The 15,595-nt window shown below is 37.0% G+C and overlaps 1 protein-coding gene and 1 pseudogene across 1 annotated transcript in view; both read left to right on the top strand.

The window, feature by feature from the left end:
- NDUFAF2 (NADH:ubiquinone oxidoreductase complex assembly factor 2) overlaps positions 1-15,595 on the top strand; it is a 149,081-nt gene that overhangs the window by 68,946 nt on the left and 64,540 nt on the right. The gene's annotated exons all lie outside the window — the stretch shown is intronic.
- Positions 1,814-9,734, top strand: LOC144313268 (PRELI domain-containing protein 1, mitochondrial-like; annotated as a pseudogene).

Here is a 15,595-nt window from a genome sequence, read left to right on the forward strand (position 1 = left end):
TTCCATTATTATTTTCAGAAAAATGAAATTGATAGAAGTTAGGTTGACTCTAGAAAACCTTATTAGGAGGATCGTTGTAGAGCTTTTTACCTTTTTAGGATAGTAATTTTGATTACCAGCAATTTGGAAATTTTTTTATCTGAACTTATTTTCCTTATGAAGGTTATCTCCTTGTCTACTAAAACATGTGGCCTTTCTTTTTGATTTTTTAACATTATTCCTGTATCCTATCCCAATTCTGTGTGTTGTGTGGTAATAATTTTCTTGGGGCCTGAATATTAATAATAAATTCAAAATGGCCCAACTAAAAGCCATTTATGAATGGGAATATGGCTTCTCTGTGCGTAATCTTCAGGGACTGATATATTAACCTAAATGAATATTTCTGCAAGTCTAGTAGTGCAAATCTGGGGAAATGGTTACCAGTGTTTATACTTTGGATGTCAGCATTTTATTCTTATTTTTTTTACCTTTTAATTTTTTTCCTAGTCATAAAAGTAATACAAGATTATAGAAATATTTTACACAGACAGCCGAAGTCCACCATAATACTTACTCACCCCTCCTGAAATAACCACTTTGCAAATGGGAGTATATTTATGAGTCAGGATGGGTAGCTGGACTGTGATAACAAAATAACCATGAAATTCCGGTGGATTAACATGACAAGTTTCTTTCTCACTTGTCTGCTGCAGGTTAAGGGTGGGGGTGTTGACAGTTTCAGACTGATGGAGAGATTCCACCCTGTTGTAACAGCAACATGTGGCCTCATTTTTACTTTGATAGAGGAGAAGAGCTTTAAGAGCTTATTTTTACTAGCAATGACATATTTTGGAATAGCACTGAGATGTTTTACTTCAGTTCACAGCCCATTGCCAGAGGCCCATCTTCAAGGGTACGAGGAAGTAGAGAAGAGCACATACTATGGATGAACCATAGGAATCCCTATCACAGTATTATTGCCTGGTTTTCTTTTTGTACTGTGCTCTGTATTTTCATCTAACAGATCAGCAAGTCTTTTTAATGTACATTTCTTTAATTATTAGTGAGGTTGTGCATCTCTTTTTTTGCCTATTTATATATTTCTCTCCTATATAAAAAGCATTAACAGCCTTCATCCATTGTTTCATTGGTTCTCACTTTTTGTTCAACCTGTTTGTATATTAGGAACATTCAGCCCTTTGCCTTTCATTTGGCTAAACATCTTTTTTTTCTGCAGTTTTTTCACTTGGTCTTTTGACTTTGTTTAATGATATTTTTTTTTCTCCCCTTGATTTTACTTTTATGAAGAAAATTATAAAACCCTTTTCTTTAAAAAAAAAACAAAACCCTTTTCTTTAAAGTTTCTGGGTTTCCTATCATCTATAGAAAGGCCTTAGGATTATTTTTATAATCCACTCCTGTCACTTTATATCTGAATTTTAAAGTTCAAATAAAACATCCCAAGAACATAAGAGTTGCTTATATTGTTTTGTGGGTTCCTTTGCACATTGTGACTTCTCACACTTGCTATTTAACCATAGTCTCTGATAGCCATTTTGCTATTTGTTTTCTTACCTATTATAACATCTCTTCTGGAAGACATAATCTGGATGTGTGTTTTGTGAAGGAACTAGAATTTACCACAATTCAAGATCACCTTTTGGCTAAATAATTTATAAAACCAAAGTGAAGTGAGCATCCCTGCAGCACACCTGGCAAAATACACCATTCATATTTGGGCTGTGCTTTGGTCATCGAGAGTGAACAACATAACGGTCTTCTCTATTCTGCTTTGCACTTTAATTGCATCCCAGGTAAGAGAGCACTCGCCATGCTTGGGAAGGTAATAGTGTTGCCAAAGTTAATTAGCCCTAAATTGCATTCATTTCCCTCTCCCTACCTCCACAATTATTTCCCCTTTGACTTTCCTACCAACTTTTTTGAGCTCTTCCTTTGATCCTGAAGTCACTAGAGCTTTGCAGGCAGAAGTATGACTTCAGTGCAGGGTGCCAGGCTAATCTGGACATTGAGTAGCAGGAGTTGCCTTTGCCCACCCTCTCCTGCCAGCAGCAAAACTGCCAGTTCTGAAACATAATCTTATACTCTGTGATCAAAACCTGACATATGATAACTCTTCAACTCCCACTAGCTTCATAGAACCCAAGGGAGAACAGTGTACAAATTGCTGTGTTGCTTTTGTTTTAATGCTTCATGTGATAACCTGAGTGTTCTTTCTTTAAGTTCAGTATTAAATACTCTGTTTAGTTGTAGTATGACTTTTTTTTTTTTAAGATTCTATTTATTCATTCACGAGAGACACACACATAGAGAGAGAGAGGTAGAGACATACATAGGCAGAGGGAAAAGCAGGCTCCATGTAGGAAGCCCGATGTGGGACCGGATCCCGGGACTCCAGGATCACACCGGGAGACAAAGGCAGATGCTCAACCACTGAGCCACCCAGGCGTCCCTGTAGTATGACTTTTAAATGGTAGTCAACCAACAGAATAGTTTATAATAATAGTAACAGCTAATATATGTAATACTGAGTAAGTGGTAGGCACTATTAGCAGTTTACATGCAGTAACTAAGTTTATCCAATGATGATATTTTATTATCCCTATTTTATAGGTAGGGAAATAGGAGTACAAGGAAGTTATATAATACTAAAGAATATAAGCCAGTAAAGTTCAGACTCAGGGGGTCTCCTTCCATAGTCTGTGCTCTTAACTAATTGCCTATGCAGTTAAAAAAATATCTGAAGTTTATTCAACATTTGTTTTTCCACTTAGCTGGTGGCATAGGATTCCAGGATAATCTCACCTGTTTGTAGTGACATGTGAAGCAAGACAGTACCTTAACTCTTGGAGGTTGAGTTGACCTCAGCCATTTCTGAACCATCTCATGGTTTACCCTAGGTGCACACTGCTTATGGACCTTAGTGTTGGGCAGTAACCATTTTCCTCTCTGATGTTTCATGTTTAAATACGAGAATCCTGTCTTTGTCAGTAGGATTATAACCTACCACAGAGCCCGCCACCTAGATATGAATCAACCCAATTCATCCCAGAATAACATCTTATCCAGGTAGGGTTTCTTGCTGAGATATTTAAAACTGGGAAAAATAAAAGAAGTAAAATAGAGTATTTGGGTGATGCCATGAATGCTAGAATTAGCTTAAGTGGCCTTCATCTAAGGGTATACACTGTCACTATGGTGAAAAGAAAGCCTTCCTAGCCATGGGTCAATGATTTTATCATCTTTACTTCATGGCAGATGGAGTAAAGGAACAAAGAAAGTTTATTTCCAGAGCAATTTATTAAACATAAAGTGAGGAAAATCAAGAGAGTCTTGTTTCGTATCATATTTTTCCCTTTAAAATTGCCTTCTTATTTTTGACAAATGAATTCGTTTCTCTTTCAAATCAGGAATTCAAAGTGTATCTCTGAATAAGACCCAATGTCTAATTTTTTTAAGTGCTAATATATACTGGAACAAAGTTTAAAAATTCACCCCCCCTCAAAAAAAATTTCATTCCCTTGGCTCTTCCTTCTTTTTGCAATTTGGAGAGTTTTACAATTACATTTGGATAAAGCTTTCACTGAGGAGTTCTGTTTGCTTGTTTATCCATTTTAAATCAAGAAAAAAAACAGATAAATATTCATATCATTTCTTGGCAAATAACTCCGTTGTCAAATTATTTTTGTATCCTGGGGTTGGTGCTTACTCAGATTAAACTTTTTGAAGAGGAGATTGAGTTTAAAATGTGGATGGTCTTTAATCAGATAGGTTACCTCGAATAGTTTCAAAGGCATGGATAGTTTTTGTTTTTATGGGAAGTGATGAATGAAGCATCAGAGTTATAAAATTAAGATTCTTGTTGAATAAGCAAGTTTGCCTAAGGATAGGGGTAATGGAAATACTTAATAATTTGCACTGAGAGGATAGAGTTGTCAAAAGCTATTCCCTAGGTGGCTAACTCTCTTGAAGCCATTATACCTGGGCTGATCACCTTATTTCCCAATCTCAGCAAAGTTGATCTTAATCTTAACCCCTCAATAAGAATTTTCCCCATAACCTTTATTTTTTTATTCTTGATGAGATTATAATAGAGAAGTGTCATTCCTTATTCTTCTTTGTGAGTTATACATTACTCTCATCTTTTTGTTAGAAGCAATCAGGCAGTACAGAATATTATCTTTGAGATAAAGTTTGACCATAGTGAATTAAAATGGGTGATGTGAGAGGTGAATAGTGGCAGAAGAACACTAACAATTGGGGCTGTTTTGTCAAGCTTTGTGGATGTGTTTCAAGTTGTTTTTGACACAACATACATGGTAAAACCATTCATCTCTATCATCTCTCTGTGGAAGCCAAAGTATATTAAAAACCAATATACATTAACCTCCTAAATTACATATCTTGTATTTACATCAGTTTTGTATTCTTGTAATATGTGTGTGTGTGTATGCCATATATATATATATATATATATATATATATATATATATAATTTTAACATGGCAACTTTAAAAATCGAATATATCCATGTGGATTTTGGCCTCTAATTACATGCTATTTGAGTCAATAGAGTCATGTAACCTTTTATTAAAAGTGGTATAAATAGATTACAAAAGGACACAGTAATTTTTTTATAAGCTCAGCCTTACTTGGTATAAAAAGTTTCCTTTAATAAGACCATATTAAAAAAAAAATACTTCCAGGTAAAAATTGGTTTTAGTGCATGTAATTTAAGATCTCATCAAGTACTAAAAAGTTATTTAAGGAATAAGACATGGATTTTTATCTTCCATATACTGTTGATGAAAAATACTATACCCAAACTTATTTTTTTTTTATTTAAATTTTGTTAGTTAACATACAGTGTAGTTAGTATTGGTTTCTGGAGTAGTAATCAGTAATTTATCACTTACAACACAGTGCTCATCACCAGGACCCCTATTTAGCCTGTCCCTCACCCCAGACTACCATTTTTGTTATATAAAGCAATTTAAGTATTTTTGGTTGTATATTGGTTGGCATGACAGGGTAGTAGAAAATGCACAGGCTTTGAAATCATATAGACCGAAATTTAAATTTCACTTTCTCTACCAAGTAATTGTGTCACCTTGACCCAAGTTTATTTTGGGACAAGCCTCTGTTTGTTATTCTGTAAAATGCAAATAATAGTACTAGGTTTCAAAGTGGAGATTAAAGGGAATAATTTAAGAAACGCCCCTAGTACTATGTCTTAAACTCTATCTCTTTAATCCCAAAATTTGATCTATTCCACTTTATAAACCTCTCTCTGGATTATTGTGGTAGTCTGGTATTCCAGTCTTGTCTTTCAGTTCATCCTCAAAGTGGTCACCAAAGTGTTACTTTTAAAACACATCTTTGGGGACATCTGGGGTAGCTCATTTGGTTACATGTCTGCCTTCAGCTCGGGTCATGATCTCAGGGTCCTGGGATCGAACCCCACGTTAGGCTCCCTGCTTGGTGGGGAGTCTGCTTCTCCCTCTCCGTCTGCCTCCTCCTCCCTGTTCATGCTCTGTCTCTGTCTCTTTCTCTCTCAAATAAATAAATAAGGTCTTAAAAATTTTTTTAATATATAAATAAAACATATCTTTGAACCTGTTAGTGTCCTGCTCTATTCAACTTGCCAGTGATTCCCTATTGTGCCAAGGAAAAAGTCCAAGCACCTTGTCTTGGTGTTCTTGGGCTTTCTGAGATCTGATTCCACCATCTCTCTAATCTCTTTGACCTTGCAGGCCTGGTAAGTAAGTAATTGTTTGCCAGGTGAGAGGAGCCCTGAATCACAGGCTTGTTGCCTTTTATATATGATTTTAATCTATGGTGCTGGTTGTAGTAAAATATATCCTGCACATAATCTCCTGCCTTAGTGTTACCATAAAGTACTTTTCTTATAACACCACATTTAAAGAGTTATTTTAGTATTTTATTCATTTTTATGTTGTCAAACTTGTCTGAGGTTTTAATGCAGTCAGTGGCTGAGACTAGCCACAACTCTTGGTGCGGTAGCCCTTGGCCTTGGGAATCTTTAAATATTTGTACATACATGTTGGTATGCCTCTGGGAATGTGAGGCCATTAGGTTTTCTGATATGAGTCATCCTGGAAAAAAAAAAAAAAGGATACTGGGACCATTGAACCAGACTGTGAGTGACTTGAGCCTTCTTTCTCTTTCTCCCATGTATAGAACAGTGTTAGACCTAGGTGTTCAGTGTACGTGTTTATGTATGAGTTTATGTAAATAAATACTTACTGTATTTTTAAAATGTGTTTTAAGATTTTTTTTTTAATTTATGATAGTCACAGAGAGAGAGAGAGAGAGAGAGGCAGAGACACAGGCAGAGGGAGAAGCAGGCTCCATGCACCTTGAGCCCAACGTGGGACTCGATCCCAGGTCTCTAGGATCGCGCCCTGGGCCAAAGGCAGGCGCCAAACCGCTCTGCCACCCAGGGATCCCCAGATTTTGTATTTTTTAAAATGAATAAACACTACGGTGAAGAAACTGGATTTTCATTTTAAGAAAAATATATGAATTGTGGAATTTTAAGATTTGTATAGGAGGAGTGATAGAGTTGTGATACAATAAAAGTGTGTTATAGAATCTCTCTTCATTCCAGAAGAAATACGAGATTAAAGACTCAAAGATAGAGCTATAACATTGCATTGAAGGGAGAAAGTAAAATCAGGGTGAAGGAAAAAAAAAAGTGGAGCCAGATATGAGGCTGTAATATAAACTCCAGTTACCTGCACATTTTCTCAGAACTGCAAATGCATCTCTGAGCTTCATAGCAACCAACTCAAAAAGGGTCAGGTTTCTGGTCAGAACTTCACAATGGGTATGACATCAGTCATCTAAACAACTATTTTGAAAGACTATGATTATTTTTTTGTCTTCCAAAAATAAACATAACCTCATTTTGCTTTTATTCTGAAAAAAAGTACACATTTCTTATTAAAAAATAATCAACCAATAAAGAAAGTACAAAACCTCGTGTAAATACCCCCACTAGAGATAATTTTTGGCCACACTCCTAACTTCTTAGTAGTCCAGAAAAGGAAATATTTGGTAACATAATTCATACTGACTAATTTACATTCCAAACAGTATAAAAACTTGCTAATTTTCTGTACCCTCAGTAACATTGGGTCAGTGTTGCTAATCTTAGTCCTACAAGAGAAAAATGATATTATTTTTCTATCATTCTTAGTACTGATATTTAATATGAGCTTTTCTCATGCTTTTAATAAGTAGACTTTAGGCAGTGTAATGAACGAGTATCCTTGACAACATCTTTTGATAGATTTGTTATGTTTCAAGTATTTTTTATGATAGCACTGAAATATGGGTAATAATATTTTACCAGACTTTTTATTTCAGTAACAGTCTTTCTGGGGCAATGTTGATATGGCCTGGTATTCAGTGTCTTTGTTGATTTAGATTAATCAGGAGTATATTTGTAAAGACCACTAATTTTTCCACCAAAATCCACTTTCTTCTTCTTCCTGGACATACAGGTAGACAATATTTACCAGTTTCCTTTAAAACTAGGTATGGTTAGATGACCAAGTTTTCTCTAGTGCATTGTAACTGGAAGTGAACTGAGTCACTTCCTGGCCTCACCAATAACAATCTCCCTTTGTTTCTCAGTGCTCTTTGTTCTTTCTGGCTGAATGAAATAGCAGTGCTCAGGGAAACCTTGGAAATCATGTGTTGAAGATGGCTGGATAGCCATCAGTCTGGATCCTTAAATGACTACGTGGATCCTTAAATGACTAGCTGGCCTACCTGAACATCCACCCAGGACAGTTACATAAGAAAGAGATATACTTCTTATTTAAGCTACTTTATTTTTAGAGTCCATTTGCTAACCACAGCTTAGCCCACCATAACTAATAGAGTATTTTAGAAAATATAACTGAACAGAAGTTGAACTAGATTCAAGAGCTCAATATCATGAGGATATGTTTTCACTATCACATGGCTGTATCTTCCTCCAAATTAGTTTCATTCATAGTTAGGTTTTTCTCTGCAATGTGAGATACATGGCCCCAGCAGTTTCAGATCTCTGTGGTCTTTATAACTCATGATCATAGAGGTTATAAGTCTTTCCTGGATGCTCCAGCAAAATTTTTAAGGAAATGCTGATTGGCCAAGCTGGTGTCATATGTCCATCCCTGAAATAGTTTTTGTGGCTAAAGGTTTGTAATACTATGGCCAAATTTAGTTCACAATCCTCCCTCTTGGATAGAGGGGTAATAGCCTCCCCCCCAACCTCAGTGGACAGAGCAGGATCAAAAGGAATGAAATAAAACAAAAATAAATAATAAATAATAAATAATAAATAAATAAATAACATAAAAATAAAATAAATAAAAAAGGAATGAAATAGTGAATGGTTCCCTAAAGAAAGGACTTCTGAACAATAAAGAATAGACAACCAGAATGCAGTATGGTTAGAAAGGTTTTTCAGTTAATATGAGCATGAAATAAGAGGAGCCTGGATGAGAGTGGTGATGTAAAACATTAAAATAAAAGGAACAGGGATCCCTGGGTGGCGCAGCAGTTTAGCGCCTGCCTTTGGCCCAGGGCGCGATCCTGGAGACCAGGAATCGAATCCCACGTCGGGCTTCCGGTGCGTGGAGCCTGCTTCTCCCTCTGCCTATGTCTCTGCCTCTCTCTCTCTCTCTCTGTGTGTGTGACTATCATAAATAAATAAAAAATTTTAAAAAATTAAAAAATAAAATAAAATAAAAGGAATAAGTCAGAGGAACATTATATATATATATATATTTTTTTTTTTTTTTACATTATTTTATTTTTGTTGTTGAAAGGTTGGCCTTATTGGGGAGGGTAAAAAATCTAGTAGTAAAATCAATTGATGTTTTTAAAAAAAAGTTTTAAAATTTTTAGTTGTAGCCAACAACTATCCTCAGGGTGGTGGCAGCTGCTTCGGTGTGGCACAGAGGGGAGTAAGCTGCTGCCTGGCAGGCGCACCCCTAACCCCCCATCCATATCCCCCACTTCCCACCCCCCATTTCCCACCCCCACCACATGCTGCTGCATTAAGCCCAATGCCCTGCTGGAGGTGAAGTATTTCCTGGGCCTGAGCGTGCTCCCGAGTGCCTGGGACCAGGTCTTGGTGCCCAGATCCCTATAGCAATGTATCTTGACAGAAGACACAGTGCACTGAAAGGTGACCCCTCACCAGAAGCTCCTATCTGAGGTCTCCTGACCAAGACCAGCAGGGTGCCCTGTGAGGCCTAACCACTGTTTCCTGCCATTGTGGTTCAGTCAGTGCACATCCTAGAGGATTTCATTCTGGACCCACCAGAAGCAGACCATGACCACCTTCACCTGAAACATCAACCCCACCCAGCTGATGATGGTGGAGGAACGATGCATTTACTGTGTGAACTCTGGCAACAGCAGTAGGGCGGAAATACACCAGGAAGCCTGGGTCTCCTCTAGCTTATTTTGTGTCCTGTCCTGAAGTTTGGCCTCACCCTGTTCAAAGCAGTTTGACCAAGACTATGAAGGCCTTTGAATACATCTTGGCAAAGCTGCAAGGTGAGGGACCTTTCCAAAACTCTTGTTGAGAAAGCCCAGGAAGCCACAGAGAAGGCAAAGGAGAAGGCATTGGCAGCCTCAGAGAAGGCCAAGGACCTTGCCAGCAAGGGAGACCAGCCAGCAAGCAGCAGCAACAGTAGCAGTTTATGTAGCTCACCCAGGCCCCGGTGTGGTGTAGGACACCTGACCACTTGGCTCAAATCCTTCTGCCCTTTACACCTTGTACTTTATTATTAAAAGTCAACTTCCAAACAAAATTTCACTTGTGGTTAAAAAATAATAACAGGGCAGCCCCGGTGGCGCAGCGGTTTAGCGCCGCCTACAGCCCAGGGTGTGATCCTGGAGACCCTGGATCGAGTCCCGCATCAGGCTCTTTGTATGATGCCTGCTTCTCCCTCTGCCTGTGTCTCTGCCTCTCCCTCTCTGTCTCTATGAATAAATAAATAAAATCTTTAAAAAAATAAAATAAAATAAAATAAAATAAAATAAAATAAAATAAAATAAAATAAAATAAAATAATAACAGTATTTGTCAACCTAACTATAAAAATGTAGTGTTAAGTATATTCATATTATAAGAACAACTGAAGTTTTTGAATTAGGAAATGAGGAAAATGATAGTGCTATCAAAGGATTTGAGATATTTGAAAGGAAAAGCAGTGGGGAGGGGCAGCCTGGGTGGCTCAGTGGTTTAGTGCCGCCGCCTTCAGCCCAGGGCCTGATCCTAGAGACCCGAGATTGAGTCCCACGTCAGGTTCCCTGCATGGAGCCTGTTTCTCCCTCTGCCTGTGTCTCTGCATGTGTGTATGTGTGTGTGTGTGTGTGTGTGTGTGTGCGTGTGTGTCGTGAATAAATAAAATCTTTAAAAAAAAAAAAAAAAAGCTTTGATTTTAAAAAAGAAAAGCAATGGGAAATTAGGGAGGGATGGATGTCATAATTACTGATGAAACAGCCAACACCATAGGTTTCCAGAGTTTTGGGGAGCCAATAAAATGATGCTGGGCAGGTGATTTGCAAGGCAGGAATATAGCTTACAGGAAGCAGAAGGCCATACACCTGGGCATTGGACATCAGGATTAGGCCATAGACAGGTCTCAGTGTAAGGGAATAGGCTCTGTCTAGGCAGATGAGAACACTTGGGGTTATAATATTTATGGGCAGTGGCAGAATTTTCCTGCTTAAAAGAATTGAACTCAAATTAGAATTTCAGGAGGTTTCCAGGACTGGGATGCAGGACATAGACAAAGGGACAAAAATGCGTTGCTACTTGATTGGTACCAGCAATGAAAGTGACTTCATAATAACCAATTTGCTTGAGCAATCTTACATGTTTCTCCTGTTTCAGCACAGAATGTCCTCAGATGGGAATTCACGGGGTTTACCATAAAGATAGGACTTCAAGGATTAGATACTTAAGACATGGAAGATATAGAACTCTCTGTCACAGAAATGTAGGGTCTTCCAAGTAGAGCATTGCTTTAAACAAAAGTTCATGATGAGAGCTCATTAAGTGATTAGAGTGAAATATGTTATCCTGGTAGTTTTCATCACAGAGATAAAAGTCAGAATATTGAGAGCTGTTTCCCCCTGTATCATTGGTGTAACTTTAATGAGCCACTGCAAAATAGCAATGGACCTCATCATTATCAACAAATATTTCAGTGTTCCACTCTGTGTATTGCAAGATTCAAATTCCACAGGACAAAGCAGATGTTTATCAACTCTGAAGAGGGGAGTGGAATATATGCAGTACTGCTTTGTTTTACAACCCTATTCCTTTATTTGCCTTGGAAACCTCAGTAAAAGACTTCACACTTTTACATGTTTTAGTATTATAACAAGTTTCCAACCTACAAATTACTTGAATGCCAAAAATTACATGTAAGCAGCTTGTTTAAATTCAACGCATTTTTCCATTGAAATTGTGTTATAAATGGTAGTTCAATTTCCAGAATAATTCACATTCCTTTTAATCCACAGTTCATCTGAATTGCTGCATATTAGCAAAAGCACATACTGGATAACATCAGAATCAAGAGAGACACAATAAGTCTGCAGGTTTTTAAAAGAAGAGATGGAGAAAAAAATGAACATACATGAGGAAAAATTTGTTTTCAAGTGGGCTTAACTCAGCTGAATCTTTTTTCAAATTGGTGTAATAAAAGGCAGAAGATAAGGAGAACTCAAATTACAACACATTAGTCTTTCTGAAGGGTACAGAAGCAGGTGCTATTTTACATTATCCCAGTCCCTTTGCAGCCGATAGGTGGTGCCGTTGTCATACAATAGTTAGGTTGCTCTCAGTTCTCAAAACAAAGGGAGGATGTGGGAAGTATATGCAAAGTGGTTTTAAACTGGGTTGTAAAAGAAGGACAGAAAAAAATAAGTGAGGCGGTATGAGCTTGATTATGTGTGGATGATGTTGATACATCAGGTTTTGTAGCAGAGGAGATGACTGTACTAGTACATTTTCTTAAATCTCTGTGTAAAAATTAGAGAATTGAAAACATACATTTTCTCATCCATTTTCTTTGAGCTTTACTCAATTATAAAATAAGATTGTTGTGAGAATTAAACAAGAAAATAAAAAGTGCCTATTAGGTACCATACACATAATTGTTGGTCAATAAATATAATTATGTTTGGGGGATCCCTGTGTGGCTCAGGGTTTGGCGCCTGCCTTTGGCCGGGGCCGTGGTCCTGAGGTCCTGGGATCGAGTCCCACATTGGGCTTCCAGCATGGGGCCTGCTTCTCCCTTAGCCTGTGTTTCTGCCTCTCTCTCTTGGTCTCACGTGAATAAATAAATAAATAATCTTTTTTAAAAATATGATTATCTTCATCTCCTGAATTAGATAAAATTAATAAACTACATTAACCTAATGTTATTGTTATTTTGCAAAATTAAGCTAAAATACATGATCTCTGGACCCTGGAATCTTATAAAGAAGTAGCAAGAAGTAGGAAAAATGTTAAGCTTTAATATATATTACTAAGAATGAATTCTTAAGACTCATTATTTGATTCTTTTGTAGGTAAATATCCTGCTATGCATTACCAAGTACACCCTTTAGTAGAGGTAGTCTGCATTTGTGCAGAATATATTTGGAGATACTTGTCTTAAAGTAATATTAACTGTTTTACAGACCTTCACTATTTGTGACTATTGTCTTAAACTTTTTGAACATCAATGGAAAATAATAAGTAGGGAAAAATAGCAGGATGAATGCTCTTTATTGCAAACTTCACAAGCAACGTGGAACTAGCCTTTACTTTTCATGCCTCCACAGGCTTCCTTTTGGTGAAGTCACAATTTATTAATTAATTAGCCTTGCTCTCTGCCGGTGAACTAGAGTAGAGAATGTAGTAAGATTTATGTTTTCCAGTTTTATTAGTTATTAGCCAAGGTAAAATTTTATTGTAGAGAAAGTTAAAACTAATGACTAAAATAATGAGATACTATAAATAAATTACTCTTCCTAGAGTTTCTTTCCTTTCCTGTCTTTTCATCACTCCGGTTGGCCTTAGACTACCCCCATTTTCTTCCTCTTCACTAGATCCTCTAGGTCTGAGGTGCTGAAGGAAATGTTGCCAATGCCTCTCCAGTGAAGGCCTGCTTCCTTGGGAACCCAAGAGTCATTTCTCCGTCTTTGCTATCTGGATGTTTTTATCTCTTCCTAAGGACTTCTTGCTCCCAAGTGAGAGAATGATTTCTCATGGAACTCTTCTGGTCTAAACACCAGAAGCAGGCCTGCAGCCATGCCTCAGCCTTAAATCACAGCTCCATGTCTTCAGTAGACCTTGTATTGCCTTGAACTGTGGGACTGCTGGGGAAACCCTTCTTTGTCTTCCACCTGATTACTCAGGAGTCTGTCAGATTGCTTGAAGAAGTCTGTGAAAGGTAGGGAGGAGGAAAATACATGATGCTCTTTCTGCCATTCACAAGATCTTGATTTTGTGTAGGGAACCAACACCTGTTCTTGAATGTGTTTTGCAGTCTGGAAAATACGATACTTGATTTGAATCTGTGATATTCACAGGGCTTGTTGGAGCTCCAGAGTGTGAGAAGGTTGCCTCCAGGGAAGGGGGGGGCAAAAGGTGAAGTGGTGTTGTGGACCCCTGCCTCAACTCTGGAAGCTCTGCTTTGAACGGTTTCATAAATTCAACCCCTATTGAAGATGTTTTCAAAGAAAAGAGTTTGAAAATTATTGACACCTCAACCTTTTAACAGCTGAGCCCGATATTATACTCAGGCATCTGGTTCACAAATACTAGAATAGTTCCTTTTAAGCTGACGACTATCACAGTTCATTAGATGATTATGTGATTTCTTTCTATATCAAAATAGATTTCTATTCATTAATGATAAGTAGTGCCTGATGGTAACTAAATTAAATAGATTAATGAAGGGTATTAGTAATTTCATGGATAAATAAATAAATATATATTTTTAAAAATTAAGACTAATGCACCACAAAATGTACTCTATTTATTTTCACTAAATTATTCACATTTAAAACTGTCATATATTCTGTGAATTAATAACGGTAGCTAATAGTGCAGTCTTCAACTCTTCTTTGATCTTTGGTAAAATGACCAAGTACTTCTCGATTTTTTTTTTAATTTTATTTTATTTATTCATGAGAGACACAGAGAGAGAGAGGCAGAGACATAGGCAGAGGGAGAAGCAGGCTCCATGAAGGGAGCCTGATGTGGGACTCGATCCCAGGACTCCAGGATCACGACCTGAGCCAAAGCCAGATGCTTAACCACTGAGCCACCCAGGAGTCCCACTTCTCGATTTTTATAAAGCTATTTGGATCTAGAAATCAATCAAATAGTCAGCCATATCTTCTACATTTCAAATCTGAAAATAAAGTTTGGGCAAAGTCCAAGCTGAAAAATGGCATTATTTTCTAATTCTCTAAATTCTGGTAGTATTTGCTACTGTTTCTTTATTCCTCCAGTTACTCTCTTTACTTCTCTCTTGATAGCCCCGATTGTTCAAGTTAGACTCCCAAAGTGAAAAATCAAAATCTTGATTATATTAGTTGATACTATACTATTTTGAGAGGGGAAAATATTCCTTTTTATATTAAGGATTGGAATTTGCTTGTGATTGTCACTAAAAATAAAATGTAGATTTTTCAGTCATAAATTTCCTTACTGTAAAATACCCTTTTTAGTATTTTTTTTTAAAAGATTTTATTTATTTATTCACGAGAGACACAGAGAGAGAGAGGCAGAGAAGCAGGCTTCATGCAGGGAGCCCAATGTGGGACTTGATCCTGAGACTCCAGGATCACACCCTGGGCCAAAGGCAGGCTCTAAACCAGTGAACCACCCAGGGATCCCCAATACCCTTTTTAAAACCTAGGATTGCATAACTTAAAGCCTATTTAATTTAGCTAAAAAAATTTAGCGCCTTTTATTCCTTTCCTTAGTATACATATTTAAAACATTTTAACTCCTATGTCATGATTCAGATATAGTCATAGCAGGATCACTGAATGTTAGTTTTCTTGTGTTGTTTTCTTAAATGTTCAGATCTCAATTATAAATATATTTTATACATTGGAGGCAATTTAGCCTAACAAAGAATTGTAGAATGTATTAGATGAATAAAAGTACTTCCAATAACTGATTACCTGCGTGTCAATCAAAACCTGAAATGGCTGCTTCTGTTTTATTTCTTTAGAGTGAACACATTATTACATGGACTAAATAGCAATGAGTCTTTCATGTTTACCTCCTTTTGGGAGTGGGGGAGCAAGTGTAATTATACTTTTTCTAAGGGTTGAAAATTCCTTGCAGTTTGGAAAATAAATGATTTTTACACAAAAAATGTTTGATTTCTATAGAAACAGGAAACAAATGCAGTAAAATACTAGACATTTCTAGGACCCCCATCCTTGATTTGGAAATGCATTCAGAAAACCTATATAACTTTTGACTATAAATCTTCCTGGATTAATATAATGGACTATTCAATACATATTTGTTGGCTAAATAACAT

The sequence above is a fragment of the Canis aureus genome, chromosome 5 (genome assembly GCF_053574225.1).
Source record: "Canis aureus isolate CA01 chromosome 5, VMU_Caureus_v.1.0, whole genome shotgun sequence".
In the NCBI taxonomy this organism is placed as follows: Eukaryota; Metazoa; Chordata; class Mammalia; order Carnivora; family Canidae; genus Canis; species Canis aureus.